This window comes from Trichosurus vulpecula, chromosome 1, assembly GCF_011100635.1.
Source record: "Trichosurus vulpecula isolate mTriVul1 chromosome 1, mTriVul1.pri, whole genome shotgun sequence".
Lineage (NCBI taxonomy): Eukaryota > Metazoa > Chordata > Mammalia > Diprotodontia > Phalangeridae > Trichosurus > Trichosurus vulpecula.
Genome location: NC_050573.1, coordinates 507,877,548 through 507,898,734, shown reverse-complemented (window position 1 = coordinate 507,898,734; position 21,187 = coordinate 507,877,548). Strand labels below are relative to the sequence as shown.

Below are 21,187 nucleotides of genomic sequence, written 5' to 3'. Positions count from 1 at the left end.
CCCTTTATACTTCGAAATAACTGAAGATACCAAAACATGATTGTCTATATGGGTTGTGCACATCAATATCTACCCTATTAGAAAGTCAAGCCATTAAGTAGATACAAAATTATATAGATTATATAAATCAATTATGTAAATGGTTTTCACTTTACAGACCCAATTAAAAGGGACTGAAGACTCTTAGGTATCCCCATAATTTGAGAACCATTATTACATGGAATTCCTAGTGAGGAAATACCCTCTAACAATACAGGTATATCAGTATGAGCAAATGCAACTTATAGGCTTAGGGAGTTATATGGTCACAATGGAGCTTAGGAAACTTGGCCAGGATCATTAAGAAAGAATACATGTTAAGCAGTACTTGAATCTAGATCTTCCTAACTCTCCAACTGACTCTATATACACTACACCATACTGCCTCTGCAAAAGCATAAAGGATATCAAAAGCTAATAATAGACACAATGAATATATTCACAGGGAGTAATAGATTCAAATGACAGAAAAAGCCCATGACACTTTCAGATGAAGAAGGAGCAAAGGAACCCTGGAGTGCAGCAGACAGCTGTCTCAGATGAGTTAGTGGTACAAATGTATCTCTCTTTACAGTAAATGAAAATCAGTAAGAGACAAACAGCAGGCTTTCCATCAAAGGTTTTATTTCTAGTTATTAAAATCACTGTGTGGCATGGGAACTCACTGTCTGCAGACACAAACTGAAGTAAATGTGAAATCTAGGCAGTTTATGTGATTACCTCCATTACTTTATCTGTCTGGAAAATAAAGGTGGTACGCCTGATCCAAGAGGGAGCAGGGGGAATTTGGTCATGCAGCCACAGTTTCAAATACCAGGTCAGGTACAGAAGCACTTCTGATTCAGCATGAAAAAATGAGGTAGGACTTGTCATTGGCTCAAGGGTTATGAAATATTTTGACCCAAGGGGCAAGTTTAAATGAAAATAAAAATGTAATTCGATGTTCTGTTGATGCAGGTGTAAATTCAATGTCTAGAATGTCAGATCTTCTAGAAATCCCTGTTTGCAGATATTGTGTGTGTTAACTTGCCCCATCCATCTGCCCTGTGCGGCCTTAAATCCCATCAGCCTGCTTTTATATTAAAAATCTGAACAAAATTAAATATCATTTGTAATAATATCACTGTCTGACATTTTCCCCCAGCTGTTTGCTCTTAGCATACTTAGACATTTCCAATTGCCAATTTTTCCCCAACAAGTCTGCTGTAGGTCCAGCTCATCTTACAGGATTGAGAGACCATAACATTATAAACATTTTTGCTTCAAAGTTATCTGAGATGTTTATAACTAGGTGAAATACAATATAGCCATAACCAAGGTTATGCTTGTAAATGTTTAACAATTAGCTTTCTAAAACATGTATGCAGAACACATTTTAATATGTAATCTGCACTATTGAATTTTGTTCCATCACTCTGTTAAGTCTAGACAGTTTAAAAAACCAAGTCCTGTACTATTGCCAATATCCAATGTGTAAATATTAACATTGAAAATTTAACAGTCTTGAGCCAGTATGAGTTGGCTCCCATACACCTCTGGTTATTATGGGAAAATCACTTCAGGCTTATAGAAGGAAAGAAAGAAAGAAAGAAAGAAAGAAAGAAAGAAAGAAAGAAAGAAAGAAAGAAAGAAAGAAAGAAAGAAAGAAAGAAAGAAGAGAAAGAGAAAGAAAAGGAGAGAGAGAAAGGGAGAGAGAGAGAGAGAGAAAGGAGAGAAAGGAAGGAAGGAAGGATGGAGGGAAGGAAAGGAGGGAAGGAAAGAAAGAATGAATGAAAAGAAAGGAAGGAAGGAAGGAAAGAAGGAAGGAAGGAAAGAAGGAATGAAGAAAGAAAGAAAGAAAAAGAAAATGCAAAAAGGGAAAAAGAAAGAAATGGCAACTTATCCCTTTTCCTAGTTTACTGGTGCTAGAAAACATTACACAAAATTTTAAATAAGAAAGTTTTTAAATAACTTTTATTTTATTTTATTAAATTAAGATTTGTTATTTTTAGTTTACAACACTCAGTTCCGCATGATTTTGAGCTCCAGATTTTTTCCTCCCCTTCCCCTCTGCCTCCTGCCCCAGAGGGCATGAAATCTGATATATCTTCTAGGTTATAACTTCGCATTAAATTATTTACACAATACTGAAGTTGTAAAGAAGAATTATGACCAATGGAATGAATCATGAGAAAGAAGAAACAAAACAAAAAAAAAAAAAGAAAAACAAAAGACAAAAAAAAGAAGAAAAAAAGGAGAGCAAACAGTTTGCCTCAATCTGCATTCAGACTACACAGTTCTTTCTCTGGGTGTAGATAGCTCCCTCCATCATGAGTACTTTGGAGTTATCTTTGAACCTTGTATTGCTGAGAAAAGCCAAATATATTGAGGTTAATCATCACAGAATCAATATATCTGTGCCTGTGTACAGTGTTTTCCTGGTTCTGCCTGCTCCCTCAGCATTATATCATGTAGGTTTTTCTTGGTTATTACGAAGTCCATATCTTTCGCACTTCTTATACGACTATAGTATTCCATTACATTCATATACCACAACTTGTTTAGCCATTCCCCAATTGATGGTCATCCCCTTGATTTCTAATTCTTCGCTACTACAAAAAGAGCAGCTAAAAATATTTTTGTACATATGGGTCCTTTTCCCCACTTGTGTGATCTCTTTGAAATATAGCCCTAGAAGTGGTATTGCTGGGTTAAAGGGTATGAACATTTTTATAGCCCTTTGGGCATAGTTCCAAATTGCTCTCCAGAATGGATGGATCAGTTCACAACTCCACCAGCAATGTAACAGTGTTCCAATTTTCTCACATCCTCTCCAGCATTTATCATTTTCCTGTTTTGTCATTTTAGCCAATCTGACAGGAGAGATGATTTACCTAAGAGTTGTTTTGATATGCATTTCTCTTAATCAGTAGTGATTTAGAGCATTTTTTCATATGCCTATAGATATCTTTAATTTCTTCCTCTGAAAACCACCTGTTCATATCCTTTGACCATTTCTCAATTGGGGAATGACTTGTATTCCTGTAAATTTGGCTCAGTTCCCTGTATATTTTAGAGATGAAGCCTTTATCAGAGACACTAGTCGTAAAGATTTTCTCCCCATTTTCTGCTTCCCTCCTAATCTTTGTTGCATTGGCTTTTTATACAAAAACTTTTCAATTTAAGGTAAACAAAATTATCTGTTTTGCATTTTGTAATGCTCTCTATCTCTTGTTGTGTTATGAATTCTTTTCTTTTACATAAATCTGATAGGTAAACTATTCCTTGCTCTCACAAATTGCTTATAGTATCAGCCTTTATTCATAAATCATGAACCATTTTGACTTAATTTGGTATATGGTGTAAGATATTGCTCTATGCTCAGTTTCTGCCATACCATTTCCCAGCAGTTTTTGTGAAATAGTGAATTCTTAGCCCAGAAGCTAGATTCTTTGGGTTTATCAAAGAGTAGATTGCTATAGTTGTTGACTAATGAGTCTTGTGTACCAAACCCATTCTGCTGATCCACCACTCTGTTTCTTAGCTAGTAGCAAGTAGTTTTGATGACTGCTGCTTTATAGTACAGTTTAATATCTGATATGGCTAAGTCACCTTTCTAGCATTTCTTTTCACCAGTTGTCTAGATATTCTAGACATCTTGTCCTTCCAGATGAATTTAGTTATTATTTTATTGAGCTTTGTAAAATAACTTTTTGGTAGTTTCATTGGTATGGTGCTGAATAAATAATTTAGGTAAATTTGTAAATTTTACTATATTAACTCAGCCTAACCAGGAGAAACTGATATTTTTCCATTTATTTACATCTGACATTATTTGTGGAAAAGGTGTTTTGTAATTATATTCATATAGGCCTTAGGTTTGTCTTGGCAGGTAGACTCCCAAATATTTTATAGTGTCTACAGTAACTTTAAATGCAATTTCTCTTTCTATCTCTTGCTATTGGGCTTTGTTAGTAACGTATAGGAATGCTGAGGATTTATGTGGGTTTATCATCCTGCAACTTTACTAACGTTGTTTATTATTTCAAGTAGTTTTTTACTTGATTCTCTAGGATTCTCTAAGTAAATCATCTTATCATCTGAAAAAAGTGATAATTTAGTTTCTTCTTTGCCTATTCTAATTCCTTCCATTTCTTTTCCTTCTCTTATTGCTACAGCTAACATTTCTAGTACCAAATTGAATAATAATGGACATCCTTATTTAACCCCTGATCTTATTGGGAAGGCATTCAGCTTATCCCCATTACAAATAATGCTTCTTGATGGTTTTAGGCAGATGCTATTTATAATTTTAAGGAAAGCTCCATTTATTCCTATGTTTTCCAGTGTTTTTAATAGGAATGGGTGTTGCATTTTGTCAAACGCTTTTTTCTGCATCTATTGAGATGATCATATGGTTTCTGCTAGTTTTGTTATGATCAATTGTGCTTATAATTATGATTGCTATCTGTGTCTTTTTCTTCATCCTATTTCTCCCCTGTTTATGCTTTTCTTTCTCCCTTCTGCCTTGCACTCCTCAACAGAGTTTTGGTTTTGACTGCCACCTTCCTCAGTTTACCCTCCTTCTTGATTCCCCTCCCTTATTTTACCATTTTCCCCTTGCTACTTCTTCCCTACCTTTTGACCACCCCCCCCTCCCTTTTCTTTCCCCTTTCCCCTCCTACTCCCTGTAGGACAAATTTGATTTCTATACTTATCAGGGTATGTTATTCCCTTCTTGAACCAAATCAGATGAGAGTAAAGCTCAAATACTGCTCTTCTCCCTCCCTTCTTTACCTCTTCTATAATATTTTGTGCATCTTCATGTGATGTAATTTACCCTTTTCTACATAATACAAATGCAAACTGAAAGTGTCAAAATGATAGGTACAGGTAGGTGTAGAGCTTGAGTTAGGTACATCTGTTTACCAGTCTGGGGGGAGGGCCAATGGTCAGGCAAGCTATAGATAAATACATTGATAAGTAGAGTTAATTCAATTTTAAGATCAGTTTACTCACCTCTTTTTAACTATAATGATTAAGAAATAACTTATCGAGTGATATTTACAAATAAAATAACATTGATAAGCCATCTTCACTTTAAGGGAATGTGAGCCTGACAGCCTCTACAACGTCCCATAGAAATGTTCTGGACATTACTGCACTTCCATTACTACACATTACTAGCACGTTTCCTCCCATGTTCATTCCCTTGTGCCCAAAGCTTATGTACAGGAAAAACCACAACAACAACAACAACAAGAACAGCAATAGCAAAACAAAAAATCACACAAAAACCCCTACATTTGAGTTTTGTTCCAGTTGTGCCACCCCTTCTAACAATTTTCCTTTATGGGTCATTTCACAGGTAAATGGTAAATGGGATGAGATTCTTCCCTTTAACCAATGAATGAAAAAGTAAATCCTAGAGAGAGGGGGTATAAAGAAGAAAAATCTCTCCATGACTAAGAAGATACCTAATTAAAGGAAGACAAAATCTGCTGAAATTCTGCACAGCTAAGTAGGAGTCTCTTTGTCTTGCTGAAATCATACATAAAGAGAGAAGTTAGGCTTTCATAACCTTGCTTTTACCTTTTCCATGGTCCTTTCTTCTTTATTCTCCTCTTCTCTTTCATTTACAACTCTGTTGTCCCAGCATTCCAACCTCCTGCCCGCAAAAAATCTTTATATCCTTTACCTTCATTATATTTTATCCATTTCTTCTGAGCCCTGCATGGTAAAGGTCATTTTTTTTGACAAACTAATTCAATCTAAAATGTTAATGACTCATGGTGCTTTAATGTGTTTTGCACCTAGGGTTCTTGTATTTCACCTATCACTAGAACCTTAATTCCTTAATTCAGAAGTTAAAAATTATACCTTTTTAGGGGTGGGTAGCACATCAAATATCATATATTCCAACTTCTTCATTTTGCCCTTGAAGAAAGAACTAGAGAGAGATGTAATTATTACCCACTATCATATATGATAACAAATGGTAGTGACAGAGACAGGGCTAAATATCTGTTTCTTGACATGCAGTCCAAACCAATGTTCTAACCATTACTTTACTGTCTCATTAAGTATCAGTATTAGTATTGATATAGATATGTGTGTATGTATGCATATATGTATGTAAGTAAGCATAATTAATTTTTTAAAAGAGAAAGAATACCATTGTTAGAGGAGTTCAAATGCCAGATGGCTTCTAGAGGTAGCTACAAAGGAGGCAATTGTACTTTCTAAATATTTGGAATCAATGGAAATCATTTGCCTCAGGTTTAACACTACTAATATTAAACCTTCATGCCCAGGTGCTTCTGACTTCAAATTAGCGCTTTATTCAAAAGATTGAGTTCCTTCTATCTTACTTAATCCTACTTTCCTTGTGAGTCTTGGAAGAGGAAAATGAAAACAAACAAACAAACTGGTAATTGTGTTAGAACAACTACATTTAATTTTAAGGTTTTAATCACAGCAGATTCATCTGTATATAAGAATGCTGCCATATGTCTATGTGTTTTGTATGTGTGTGTTTGTGTGTTGTGTGTGTGTCTTTGTGTGTGTGTGTGCTACGCTGAGGGAGAGAATTAAGTAGATAAATGATATATAAAGAAAAATATAGACACATACATATATATATTCATACATCATATGTTCATAGATTAGATAGATAAATTTCATAATACAGCCAAACATTTTAGATTAAGTGAGATAAACTGAATTTAATAGCACTGTTTTTAAATTACAATCTGTTTTGAAGATCAATGAAGACTTAAATTTACTCTGTGACTTATCCTCTTAGAGAATTGCCTGAGATATTGATAAGCTAAGTTCCTGGAGTCAAAGAGCCAGTATCTGTCAGAGGCAGGATTTGACCTCCATTCTTTAGTCACAGCACAGCTCTGTATCTACTACCATTACTACTACTACTACTACTACTGCTACTACTACTAACTACTACTACAACTACTACTACAACTTCTACTACTATTACTACTACTACTACTGTTACTACTACTACTGCTGCTGCTGCTGCTGCTGCTGCTACAATTATACACTTTGCACATTGTACATGTTAATGAATGGTTGTTGAAAGCATTATGAATTAAAGCTATTTTTTTGTAATTTCTACAATGTCTTAACAATGTTCTAAGTACAGAATAAAGAGGTTAATAAGTGTCAATGAAAAAAAACTCTCAAAATATCATTCCCTAGAAAGTTTTCCATTTCTCCTCAAAAAATCTCATCATGAAGTAGACTTAAGCATTAAATTGTATTTCTTTACAAACTACTAAATGTTTCACAGTATTAATAAATGAAAAAGGAAAACTTCCCCAAGTAAGAATTCTGTTATTGCCTAAATAGTATACTGGCTAAATCACAAATTATAACTAGAAAAAGTTACATTTTAATGCACCATCATAATTTGTGGGATATTTAAACAGAACAAAAATTAACAGCTTATTAATGAAGAATGTCACCACTTTTTTTAACTTCAGGAAAAGCAAGCTACTTTAATATCATCAACCCTGGAATTTGACAGAATCTATTGGCCTACATAATCAAGCATCATGTCAAAAACAAGCAAATTCAAACATAATAATGGGTTTCAGTCCTTAGAGAAATATATTACTTGAGTCCCAGACTTCTCTAATCACCATTTTACACAAAGAATAGGTCTTTTGCTGCAGAACAGACAGTTGATGAAATTTACAACATTAATATAGGTACAATGTAAAGGACAGTAATAAAGTAATATTATTCAGAATTCAGAATACAGCTTTGTATGCTAGTTCTTTCCACCATAAAATTACATAAGCCCTTTTGTATCCCCTATTATACTCTCCATACATCTCCATCTGCAGTTTGTTTAAAAAAATGTGAGCTGGATTCATAAAATGAGGAATCTTTATTACCTTTTCAGATCACTTTCCATTGGATTGGTAGTAGCAAGAACACTAGGCTGGTAGGCAAAACACAATGGTTCTAGTTACAGCTTTTTCACTAAACAACTGGGTGACTAGATAAGATGAAGAGTGTTATGATAAAAATGGTACCAGTCATGAGAGCTGAGGTCTAGTCCTAACTCTTACTAATAACTTTTGTGACCCATGGGAAGCTTCTTCATCACTCTGATCCTCCGTTTCCTCACCAGTAAAGCAGAGATAACAATATTCACAGGTCACAAAAGTGTTATGGGGAAAATAGTGTATAAATCTAATCTCAAACGAATTGATACGTATAAGGAAGTGTTTTAGAAATCATAAAGTTCTGTATAAATGTATTCATTATTAACACTTATCTTTTAACTTCAAATTCTTTTTTTTAAATCATCATTTATTTATTTAATATTTTTAGTTTTCAGCATTAATTTTCACAAGAGTTTGAATTACAAATTTTCTCCCCATTTCTACCCTCTCCCCCACTCCAAGATGGCATATATTCTGATTGCTCCATTCCCCAGTCAATCATTCCTTCTGTCACCCCACCCCCTATCCTGTTTTCCTTTGCTTTCTTGTAGGGCAAGATAGATGTATCTTTTATTTCCTAGTTATATACAAAAAATAATTTTTTGAATATGCTTTTAGAACTTTGAGTTCCAAATTCTCTCCCCTCTTCCCTCCCCACCCACCCTCCCTAAGAAAGCAAGCAATTCAACATAGGCCACATGAGTATCATTATGCAAAACCCTTCCACAATACTCATGTTGTGAAGGACTAACTATATTTTGCTCCTTCCTATCCTACCCTGCATTACCCAATTTTCTCCCTCGACCCTGTCACTTTTCAAAAAGTGTTTGCTTTTGATTACCCCCTCCCCTATCTTCTCTCCCTTCCATTGCCACGCCCTGCCACATTTATCTCCTTCCTCCTTCTTTCCTGTGGGGCAAGATACTGAATTCAATGTGCATGTTATTCCTTCCTCAGGTCAAATCTGATGAGAGCAAGATTCACTCATTCCCCCTCATCTGCCCCCTCTTCCCTCCCAACAGAACTGCTTTTTCTTGCCACTTTTATGTGAGATAATTTAACCCATTTTATTTCTCCCTTTGTCCCTCTCTAAATATATTCCTCTCTCATCCTTTAATTTGATTTTATGCATTTCAGACATCATCCCTTCATATTCAACTCACCCTGTGCCCTGTCTATATGTGTGTGTGTGTGTGTGTGTGTGTGTGTGTGTGTGTGTGTGTGTGTATGTATGTATATTCCCTTCAGCTACCCTAATACTGAAGTCTCATGAATTACACACATCATCTTTCCATGTAGGAATGTCAACAAAACAGTTCAACTTTAGTAAATCCATTATGATTTCTCTTTCCTGTTTACCTTTTCATGCTTCTCTTGATTCTTGTGTTTGGAAGTCAAGTTTTCTATTCAGCTCTGGTCTTTTCACTGAGAAAGCTTGAAAGTCCTCTATTTTATTGAAAATCCATATTTTGCCTTGGAGCATGATACTCAGTTTTGCTGGGTTGGTGATTCTTGGTTTCAATCCTAGCTCCACTGACTTCTGGAATATCATATTCCAAGCCCTCTGATCACTTAATGTAGAAGCTGCTACATCTTGTGCTATCCTGATTGTGTTTCTACAATACTCAAATTGTTTCTTTCTGGCTGCTTGCAGTATTTTCTCCTTGATCTGGGAGTTCTGGAATTTGGCAACAATATTCCTGGGAGTTTTCTTTTTGGGATCTTTTTGAGGAAGCGATCAGTGGATTCTTTCCATTTCTATTTTACCCTGTGGCTCTAGAATATCAGGGCAGTTCTCCTTGATAATTTCTTGAAAGATGATATCGCGGCTCTTTTTTTGATCATGGCTTTCAGGTAGTCCAGTAATTTTTAAATTATCTGTCCTGCATCTGTCTTCCACATCAGTGGTTTTTCCAATGAGATATTTGACATTGTCTTCCATTTTTTCATTCCTTTGGTTCTGTTTTACAATATCTTGATTTCTCATAAAGTCACTAGCTTCTACTTGCTCCAATCTAATTTTTAAGGTAGCATTTTCTTCAGTGGTCTTTTGGACCTCCTTTTCCATTTGGCTAATTCTGCCTTTCAAGGCATTCTTCTCCTCATTGGCTTTTTGGAGCTCTTTTGCCGTTTGAGTTAGTCTATTTTTAAGGCGTTATTTTCTTCAGTATTTTTTGGGTCTCCTTTATCAAGTCATTGACTTGTTTTTCATAGTTTTCTTGCATCATTTTCATTTCTCTTCCCAATTTTTCCTCTACTTCTCTAACTTCCTTTTCCAAATCCTTTTTGAGCTCTTCCATGGCCTGAGACCAGTTCATGTTTTCCTTGGAGGCTTTTGATGTAGGCTCTTTGACTTTGTTGACTTCTTCTGTCTGTATGTTTTGGTCTTCTTTCTCACCAAAGAAAGATTCCAAAATCTGAGTCTGAATCTGATTCCATTTTCACTGCCTGGCCATGTTCCCAGCCAACTACTTGACCCTTGAGTTTTTTATTTGGGTATAACTGCTTGTAGGTTATAGAGTACTTTGTCACAAGCTTGAGGGGCTGCACTGTTGTTTTAAGAGCTATTTCTGCACAGCAAGCTCTGTCATACCAGCGTTTCTCCTCCCCCAAGAACCACCAACCCAGACTCAGATCTAAGCAGGCTCTGCACTCCTGCTCAGATCCCCCACCTAATTCCTCCCACCAGGTGGACCTGCGGCTGGAAGCAACTGCAGCTGTAGTTCTGTCCCCAGAGTGTCGGTGGCTGAACCAGAACTCCTTTCACTCTGTCCCTGCAGCTTTTCTCAGTAACCTTCTCTGTTGTCTTTGGTGTTTGTGGTGAGAAGTCTGGCAACTGCCACGGCTCATGGATTCAGGGCGGTAGGGCCTGTTCCGCCCACCTCCCAGTCTGGTTGGTCCCAGTGCAGCCCACACTGCCTTCTGCTCTGCTCAGCTCCCAGCTCCATTTCGATAGACCCTTCCCCCCAACCATCGAAGCTTTCCTGGGCTGGAGCTCTGCTTCCCTCTGTTATTTCATGGGTTCTGCAGCAGAACTCATGATGGAGAGAGCTATCTACATCCAGAGAAAGAAGTATGGATTCTGAATGCAGATTGAGGCACACTTTATGCTCACCTTTTTTCCCTTTGTTTTTTTTTTAATTTATTTTGGTTTTGTTTCTTCTTTCTCATGATTCATTCCATTGGTCAAAATTCTTCTTTACAATTTAACTATTGTGTAAATAATTTCAATATGTAGAAGATATATTGGATTCCATGCAGTCTTGGGGAGACAGGGGGAGAGTCGGGGGAGAAAATCTGGAAATCAAAATTATGTGGAACTGAGTTTTGAAAACTAAAACTAAAAAAAAAATCTAAAAACCACACATGAGAAACTGACTATTCTGTCAGTTCTGCTCTCTCTGTCTGTCTCTGTCTGTCTCTCTGTCTGTCTCTTTGTTTCTCTCTCTCTCTCTCTCTCTCTCTCTCTCTCTCTCTCTCTCTCTCCTCCCTCTCTCTTTCTCCCCTCCCTCTCTCTCTCTCCCTCCCTCTCTCTCTCTGCCTCCCTCTCTCTCTCTCTCCTAAAAACATCAGTTTTGTACTTGGCTGAAACTAGAATAAGTGTGTAGTGCACTATGCTGAACATAGTAGGTGCTTAACATTTTTTTTCCTAATTGAATTAGAATTTTTTGACTTAGGTGACAGAGGATTAGCTCATATTCTGGAGATATTTAATCTTCCCTGCTTATATCCCACCCCTCAAACACATCTTTCTCCTTTTCCCCACTTCAAATGCTCCCCCAGAGTGCTGAGAAAAGAATAGGGTCCTAATCAGCATACATTTTCTAGTCTTTAAACATACTGCATTGCAAGAAATAGAATCCATTGTTCAGCATATGTCCAGACATGCTCTAACAAGTATATTTAAAACTTTCCAGTACATATGTTCTATATTACCTCTACCCACCCAGGCCACTTATATTCAAAAAGCAGTGATCACTTAAGTATAGAATAATGTCACCAGTAAAATGTTTCAATTTTTGCAATTTGCATTACAGTTGGAAAAGAGGAGACCCTTAATTCCACTTCTAACAACAATGTCAGGTTCTGCCTATGAAAACCATAAAGTGAAAACAGAAGAATCATAAAATCAAAGTAAGGCACTGAGCCTTGAATGTCAATATTCCATAAAAAATAAATCTTCAAATACTAAAGCAAAGATTCAAAAATAATGAGAAAAGGATTAAAATGATAGCTACCAAATATGTGCTGCATCTAAAAGACCAGAATTGGGCACAGTGGAATAACATAATTACAATGAACTAGATAATGACAATAGCTAGCATACTCCTCTCAGCTACAACTCATCTGTTATAATAAATCATATAGCACTCTCTATTTATGAAATTTAACTCTAATTCGTATAATACAAATCTCTGCATGTGTCTTATCAAGCCTAATAGAAACAGCACTCAGAGGTCAAGGACCATTATCTATTTATACTTATAACTCTCCTAGTACCTAACAGAATTCATTGCCTTAAAAAAAGATAAATACAAATTCATCAAAGGAATGAACATTTGGCTGAAGGCAGCTACATGCTGCAGGGAATAAAATACTTTGCATGAAGTCAGTAAGATCTGAGTTCAAATATGACCTCAGACACATAGCTCTGTGAACCTCTCAAAATATTTAAACTCCCTCTGCTTCAGTTTCTTCATATGGCAAACTGAGGTAATAATTCCAAGTGGTGAGGATACTATGGGATAATAGAGGTAAATAATTTGCAAACCTTAAAACACTATATAAATGCAAATGATGATGATGATGATGATGATGATGATGGATGATAATGATGAATTCCAGAGGAAGAAGTGCTGAGGCTCTTAAAGAGAAAATGGTTCAAACCCTAAGATCATTTGTGTTGTAGTCCTCCTTCCTCCTCTTAGAAGATGAAGAAAGTCTATAAAATGTTGATCAATGCTGATTAAAAATAAAATTTTCTACCTAAAATTATGCTAGTTCCTCCCCTCCAATATGTTCTCTACCCAAGCTATCCTGGAACAAGATATCCTGAAACAAACATTGGGGCCCCATAAAGTACGGGTAGAAGTAAGGAGAAACAGATCAGTGAACTCCGTAGTACAAGATCTTAAGTTCAGCTGTTTTTCCCCGCTTTATTTCCGAGGAGGCAGCACCTAACCCTAATCCTTTACTTCCTGTCAATTAAGCAGAAGTATAGGGGGACCAAAAGAGCTCATGGTCTTCCACCTTTTCCATCTCTGTCACATGACTTCTCTCAGCCATGTGGCTTCTCCACAGGGAGTGGGGGGAATGTCTTTTCAAGGCCATGGGAAGCTGAAAGGATGCCAAACTTTCTGTATGGCTTACACACGCTCTGGTTGGTAGTTCTTCCCTGTTTTGGTGGCATTCTCTGCGGAGGAGGGGTTATACAACAATTCTATAAGGTAATTAGTTCAAATATTTTCCCTGATTTTTACAGAAGAAAAAAAATTGATGGAGATCTAGGACACACTGAGACATCTTCCCACCTTCACCCTGTAACAAGAATGGTCTGAGCTAAGGAGATATTCACCTGTTTGGGTTAAGGGAAGTTGGTAGTATCATCTTATAAAAAAAATAATATTTTCTTTCAAACTTGCTGCTAAGCTCAACATTTTGGCATTATTTTCCTGTGATGAAGAACAATTATCGCCATCAGAATCCTCTCAATTCTGACATCCAGGAGTTATTTTCTCATTGCAGTACTCAATAAAAAAGCTTAAAAATTAGAAATGTTTATTCTCAGGAAATTCTCCCAAAATATTGCTGGGAAAGAAGAGCCAAAGTGTACATTGGTGCATAAATTTGTATTTTTTATCGGAGGAAGGGTAGAATTAGACACCCATGATTTATGGTGGATTTTCCCCACATTTTGGTAGACTATACTTTTTTTGACACAACAGACACATCACAACAAAACCCAAATACCCTACTCCCAAGTACATATGTAAGTAAACCTTCTTAATAATGCATTTATAACTGACAGTACAAACTACTTTCCACTTTTAAATTTAATAGTAAAAGATTAAAGAAAACATGTAAAGTTTATCAACAGCACCAACATTATTTTTTTCTATTTGCACTATTATTTATTATTTAATTTGTTGTTTTGCTCTTGCTGTTGTCACCTTCTTCATTCTAAACTACTTCCAATATTATAATTCTTTGAAATTTTATATTCAACATGTTTTTACAAGATCCATATTTTTTTCAGAGGAAACTGGGAAGGCCTTTATTAATTGTATTATAACAAAGTGAGTGGAAGTAAAAGAACAATTTATACTATGATAACAACCTCATAGAGAAAAACAACTTTAAAAGATTTTAGACTTTGATCAACACAATGATAAACCATGAGTTCAAAAGAATGAAGACAAAACAGATCATTCATTTCCTGACAAAGAGGTGATGAACTTAAAATGCAGGAAAAGACATATATTTTCACTGTAGGAATTTGTTTTAATAGATTATACATGTATTTATAAAGGGCACTTTTTTGTTTCTTTACTTATTGATTTGCCCATGGGAAGGGGAGGAGTATGGGCAGATTAAGAAAAGAAAACAAAAAATCAATGAAAAAGATAATTTCTATGCAGGTGGGTATTAGTATGTAATGATATAACAATGCCCACTCCCAGAAATAAATGAAAAAAATCATTGAAACATTTAAAAATAAGAACAAAAATGAGTTCAGAATAGGACAATCTACATATTTTTAAGATGCTCTCAGATACACGATAAATTGCTATTGTAAATGAAATGTCTATTTCTGAAGTGCAGCCATTTTTGAATACCAATATTTTTCCATTAATATTGTGTGTTTACACACACACACACACACACACACATATATATGCATCGAAGAACAGTAGTGTCTCAGGAATAGAAGTTGAGGATCATTGAAAGGGCAACAGAGAAGACATATGATGGGTAGAATCATGCTTCAAAACACTACAAAACAGGAAGTTTGAAGGTTAAACATTGAAAAGGTATCTCTTGAAGTCACATAAATGTATAGATAAAAAGAAAATGGGACTACTGCACAGCAAAAATGAGAAACGGTGAACCCACCTGCTCCACTAGTATACTTGTACTATCAGGAGGTCTTGAACAAAACTCATAGAACTATATAAAACTTAAGGGAAGATGTGTTAAGAGATGTACCGGATGAGAAAAAAAGGATGGGAAAATATACACATCAATGAAGTTACAGAACAATTTGAGCATTCTTTTGTATCTTTTCCTACTCTCTCTTTTTAAGTAATATACTGCAACACTGGTAATTGTATGGCTTTCTTTCAGATCTTACTATTTTATTGAAGGAATTGGTTGACTAAATTTTTGTTGACTTTCTAGGATTTTCCTAGTAAACAATACCTTCCAGAAACAGATAATTTTGACAAATATCTAACAATGAACCCTATTTTCCCTTTCCTATTAGCATAGTTAGCATTTATATTCATATGTCAAATGTCAAACAATAGGGGAAACAGAAGGCATACTTGTTTTTTCCTCAGTTATTCTTGAAGTGTTTCCATTATTTTTCTATTATAAATAATGTAAGTTACAGATATTAATTTGAAATTGTTGTGGAGGATGTGTTGGAAAGGGAAAATGGTCTTTCATAAAATGGTACCTTGATTTTGAAAATGTTAAAAATTACAGGAGTATTTTTAATCTTGTATGACTAAAACCCTTATTCAGAATTACACATTTGACTCAGCAATACCACTTCTAGGGTTGTATCTCAAAGAGATCACACAAGTGGGAAAAGGACCCATATGTACAAAAATATTCATAGTGACTCTTTTTGTAGCAGCAAAGAATTGGAAATCAAGGGGATGCCCATCAATTGGGGAATGGCTGAACAAGCTGTGGTATATGACTGTAACGGAACACTACTGTGCTATAAGAAATGGTGACGATACGGACTTCATAATAACCTGGAAAAAAACTACACGATATAATGCTGAGTGAGTGGAGCAAAACCAGGAGAACATTATACACAACCACAGATATGTGGATTCTGTGATGATTAACCCTGATAGACTTCACTCTTCTCAGAAATAAAACGTTCAAAGACAACTCCAAAGGACTCATGATGGAGAGAGCTATCTACATCCAGAGAAAGAACTATGGAGTCTGAATGCAGATCGAGGCTCACTATTTGCTGTCTTGTTTTTTCTTTTGTCTTTGTTTTTGTTTTATTTTTTGTTTTTGTTTCTTCTTTCTCATGATTCATTCCATTGGTCATAATTCTTCTTTACAACTTGACTACTGTGTAAATAAGTTCACTGTGAAGTTATATGTAGACGATATATCAGATTCCATGCCATCTTGGGGAAGTGGGCGGGGGGGGGAGAAAATCTGGAACTCAAAATCATGTGGAACTGAGTGTTGTAAAGTAAAAATAAAAAAATCTTAATTAAAAAAATAAAAAATAAAAAATAAATCTTAGCATTAACTAATTCATTAAGATTTCTCCACGACTTGTTCTAAATATTGTGTTTGTATTTTGAGTTATTTTTTATAACCCTAATTTCCATGCTTATAACTACATTAATTTTATTTAGAGTATGTAAGAAATGGGAGGAGGAGTTTTGTTTCCACAGAACTAAAGGTGTGCTTCCCCACCCTCCCCCACCCCAGCTTTAGCAGAGACCAGGCCTCAAGGTCGGTCAGGTGAGAGGTCAGAGGCTTGTATGCATGTGCATACTTTTTGAGAAGGCAGTCTAGGGAATTAGAGAGGCCAAACCCACTTGAACCTGTTCAAGCTTATCTAGGGTCTGGTCTTGGTCAAGAATCCAGGCCTAATTTGCATATGTTAAAGAGGGAAAGTAGGGGAAGTAAAAGAATATAGTTTAATCCTAAACTAAGACAAGGAAAATCTAATTAATTTCACTTTTGCTTCTGTATCCTTATTATCCTATTTATATAAACTATATAACCTAGGAAAACTATGTAAAAAAACAAAGATTGTAAACGAACCATGACTCTAGCAGGAGTGGAGGGAATGGTTACCCCTGCTCCTACAGCTGTATCAGTGTGAGTGTTCCCTTGAGCACTACACCCGCTCTCTTGGGTGAGCGTAATAAAATGCCTTCCTCTGCCCACTCTGGTCCTGAGTTCTTTGGGTGTGAATGGGCAAATCACATGGATTTTCCTAAGGTCAAGTGAAGGGAAGCAACAGGCAGCCCTAGGAGGCCCTGTGATCCCCACAGATTAAGGGATGGCTACCACTTGGTCTTCCTCTGGGAGTCCTGTGGTCTGTACGGCTTTCCCTAGGGATTATCAGAGGGTTCTTCCTCAGGACTTTGGCCCTGCCTAGGAAGTCCAGTGATCCCCAAAACCACATTTCTCACAGAGTATTACAATGTTTTTAGACTCAACTCGTCACACAGAATCCCTTGTCTCTAATATGGCCAAGACATTTTAATTATTATATTGGGCTCTAAAATGAATCTAGAATTTCTTGTGTTTTCTTTCCCCTTTTGGGTGTCTAGTTATTATGATGGTATCATTCATTAACCTTCCTTCAGTCTTTTGGCTTTTATTAAATTTATTAGGACTTAATTTTTGCTTACTAGTTTTATTAGTCTCTCTACCAAAGTTTCTACAATGTTTGTTATTTGAGGATTCATTCCTTCTATCCTCTCCTTTTCTTTTCATTTGATCTAACTTCATTTGGTGTGTTCACTGATGTTTTGGGGTGGTGAAAAGAACTGAGTCTCAGAAGCATTCTATGACCTAGACATTCTGACCTAAGTTTTCTTTTTCTTCTACCCCAGTTCACAATGATTAGGGACCACAAATACAATGATTTATTTATTTTGTTATAAATCCTCTAATTTTCTCCATCCTGTTCAATGGGAACACCTTGTCCATTCTTAACATATCTATGGTCTTGATCCATTTCAGAACTTTACTATTGGTGAGTCCATCTTGCAATCTGATGTTAATAATATTTTATTTTGGTGGGAAGACTGATTAATAAACTTTATCCCAGAAAATGAATGCATCCAAAAAGATCCCTAGATAGATACACTTTTTGACAAGAATATGAACATGGGAGAGACACTTTGACATTAGTTGCTACATTAAGCCCAGGTTTCTTTGAATGTTTGTTTTCTCCCAAAGATCAAACCTCACTGAGGGTAAAGTAAAAGGAGAAAGGGAGGGAAGTGACAGAAGCAAAATAGGAAAAGAGTATTAGAGACTAAAGTATTGGAAGAATACATGGACAGGTTAGCATTACAAAAAACAATCAAACCTAGCTCCACCTCCAACCAAGGCATCGCAAAACATCATCCCAGACAGGCAATAGAAGAATGTACCTCTGATAAGCAAATGTTTTCTTTTTTTCCTTAATGCCAAGACCAGCTTCAAGTTTGAAGGAATCTAATTAGCAAGCTCCCATCTCAACAGCCACTGTGTAGGTTCTGCCTTGTCTTTGAAGTTTAGAGGTCTGTTAGTCTTTAGAAACCTACAACGTGCTTCCGAAAATACAAGTTCACAGTGAGCTAGAAAGAGTATCCCAAATTCTAAGGTGGGTATCGGTAGGGAATGAAGCCAACTTAAGTGAATGTTCCATTCAGATGTCCTTTACTAGTATGCCACCCTTCCGCCCAAGAGGCTTGTAGTTTGCAGCCTCAACTCAAGGATGAGGGGAAAAGTCAAAACAGGATAAAAGGATTCAGAACTGGAAGGGTCAGATTATCTAGTCCAACCCCCTCACTCTGTAGCCCTGATGGGCACCTGGGAACTTGTGTACCAACACAATGCATAAGCAAATACGAAGTAAGCAAGACTGAAGCACAAATCATAGGGAAAGGCAGAGGCCTTGGCTAGCCTTCAAACCAGCTACTGCTTAGATATGAAACCAGGCATGTTGAAATGCCCACCAGGAGAGAACACCTTGTGCCAAACTGGTCTAGCTCCACGTCCCACTTCCAAAAGACTGCCTGAAGATGATATCCCTTTGGCTTTGTCTACACCTGAGACTTGAACCTTGGGATGAGTTTAAGTCAGGAAAGGAAATGGAATTGTGGTACATAGCAGAATAAGGGACTAGCAACTTCTTTATCCCTAGATGTAACTCCCTGGAGCTCAATATATGTGAGAAGAAAAAAAAATGAGGGAGGAGTTGCAAAAATGGAAAAAGGAGGGCTGAAGAATATGCTTCTAACCATATACTCAGCACCCAAACCCCTTAATCGCTCTAGTTCTGAATTTAACAGAATTTCTCTAACTGTTAAAGAGGCTCCAAAGGTGATCCCACTGGTCAGAATGGCTCATGTCCATAAGACAATACAGCCCTAAGCCTTTACCAGAATTCAGGATATAGGGAAATACTGTCCTAACACAAAGGAAAGGCCATCAACAAAAGACCATTTGACAAATTTTGGAATACAGGACCTGGGGGAGGGGGGAAAGGGAACAGGACCACAGAAAACAGGCCACACCTCTATGACATGACTTACACTTTTACTGATTAGTGATCCCCTGATTACACCTTTGAAAGCTCAAAAATTTGTTTAAAAGACTCTCCTATGAGAAAGGTTCCCTCAATACAAATAGGACACACTGGATGAATACTTCCAATTTTAACCTAATCTGCTGGACTATAGCACCTTAAGCCCCAAGAATTCCACCTCTTTCCAGACACTGACATTGTCCATCATCATTCTCAAAATGCTTCATTACACATGGGCCATTCCCCCACTCTAATAATAACCCCCAAATAAACTTTTATTTTCTATATATTTTTAATGATTAAGAGGGAAGGGGATTGGGGGGGCGAGACATTGATATTGAGCAAAAAACCTTCTGCAGGGTTTTACACGTCTTCAGTACCCCCACCTATATGGGGGTGTCATGCCACAACCCCCACTTAGTGGAGATAATTGCCCTTTCTAGAAGTGGTAGCTGACCCAGGAGGCTCAGAAGAAGCCAGTGCTCAGGTATGCCATCCCTCTTCTATGACTTGGCAGAACTCAGAACTTTCTACTGTTTCTCTGCACAAAAATTCTAGTGCTAGACCAAAACTGAGGATAGGTGGGAAGGAAACCCCAAAGAAAATTTGAAGCAGGACTAAAAAAGGATTTTTAAAAGGCACATTTTCATACATATAGAAAATGCATACCTAACTTAACCAGAGAAAGTGGGAAAAAGTTAAAACCTGTTCAGTGGAATTAGCCTAAAACCTCACCACCTGCTTTTTGGTATTTCTGAAAGCTATATCTTACAGGCAGGAAGGGCCAGAGATGGTCACTTTTTCACTCATCTACCCCCCAACCAAGTAAACCGAGACTTACATATCCCCTTAATGCTATTCATATATCAACAATATAAACGACAGAGTAGCTTAAAGCAGATACTCCACTGAACTCCATCATTGCTCAGGTTCGGTTTTATTTGTTTTTTAAACAAGAGTTGGGGGTGGAGGATGAGACAACTAGGGAATATCTGATCTAAGGAGACTAGACTCATGGGGCTATGGGCCTTCTAAAGCACTGTCTTGTTTTGAGCTGTTAAGTCTGCTTGAATCTCACAAGTTTTCAATGGTGTCAAGAACAGCTGTTAAAAGTGTAATATTGTTTATTTTGCTTCATCATTCTAAACATACAAAAGAAAATCAAAAGAAAAACAACTCCACAAGGGTTCCAAATTGTGTTTAAGAATAGACTTTTTTTCCCCTTGCATTACTGCTCTGGCTTTCTGTTTGACTGATACTAGGCAGAGCTCTACAGTTTCAATTCAAAACTACTGCACTTCAACTAAAAAGAAAACCAAAAATCTAGATACTTTTCTCATGCCAGCTAAAACTTCATCCCCCTTGTGACACCTAAGCATGGGAGCTGGGTTGTATTTCATTATATACACAGAAAGACAACTTTTAAGCTAAATGGACACCCACTGCCGTGTATCTCCAATCTACCCTCACAGTGCAGGCTTTGGGTTGCAGCCCCCTAGGAAAGGCAGACTATCCTCATGCCCCCTTCAAGCCTGTACCCCAAGAATCTGTCTAGGAATGAGGGTTTTTGGTTTTTTTTTTTTACAAATTATACATATGTACAGTTTATAACCCAGAATTTTCTAGCCAATAACCATATAGTTAAATACCACCTTACAAATAAAAAAAATGCCTGAAAACA

At 36.6% G+C, this 21,187-nt stretch overlaps 1 protein-coding gene across 1 annotated transcript in view; it reads right to left on the bottom strand.

Annotated features, from left to right (window-relative positions):
- PRR16 (proline rich 16) overlaps positions 1 to 21,187 on the bottom strand; it is a 212,335-nt gene that overhangs the window by 12,253 nt on the left and 178,895 nt on the right. The gene's annotated exons all lie outside the window — the stretch shown is intronic.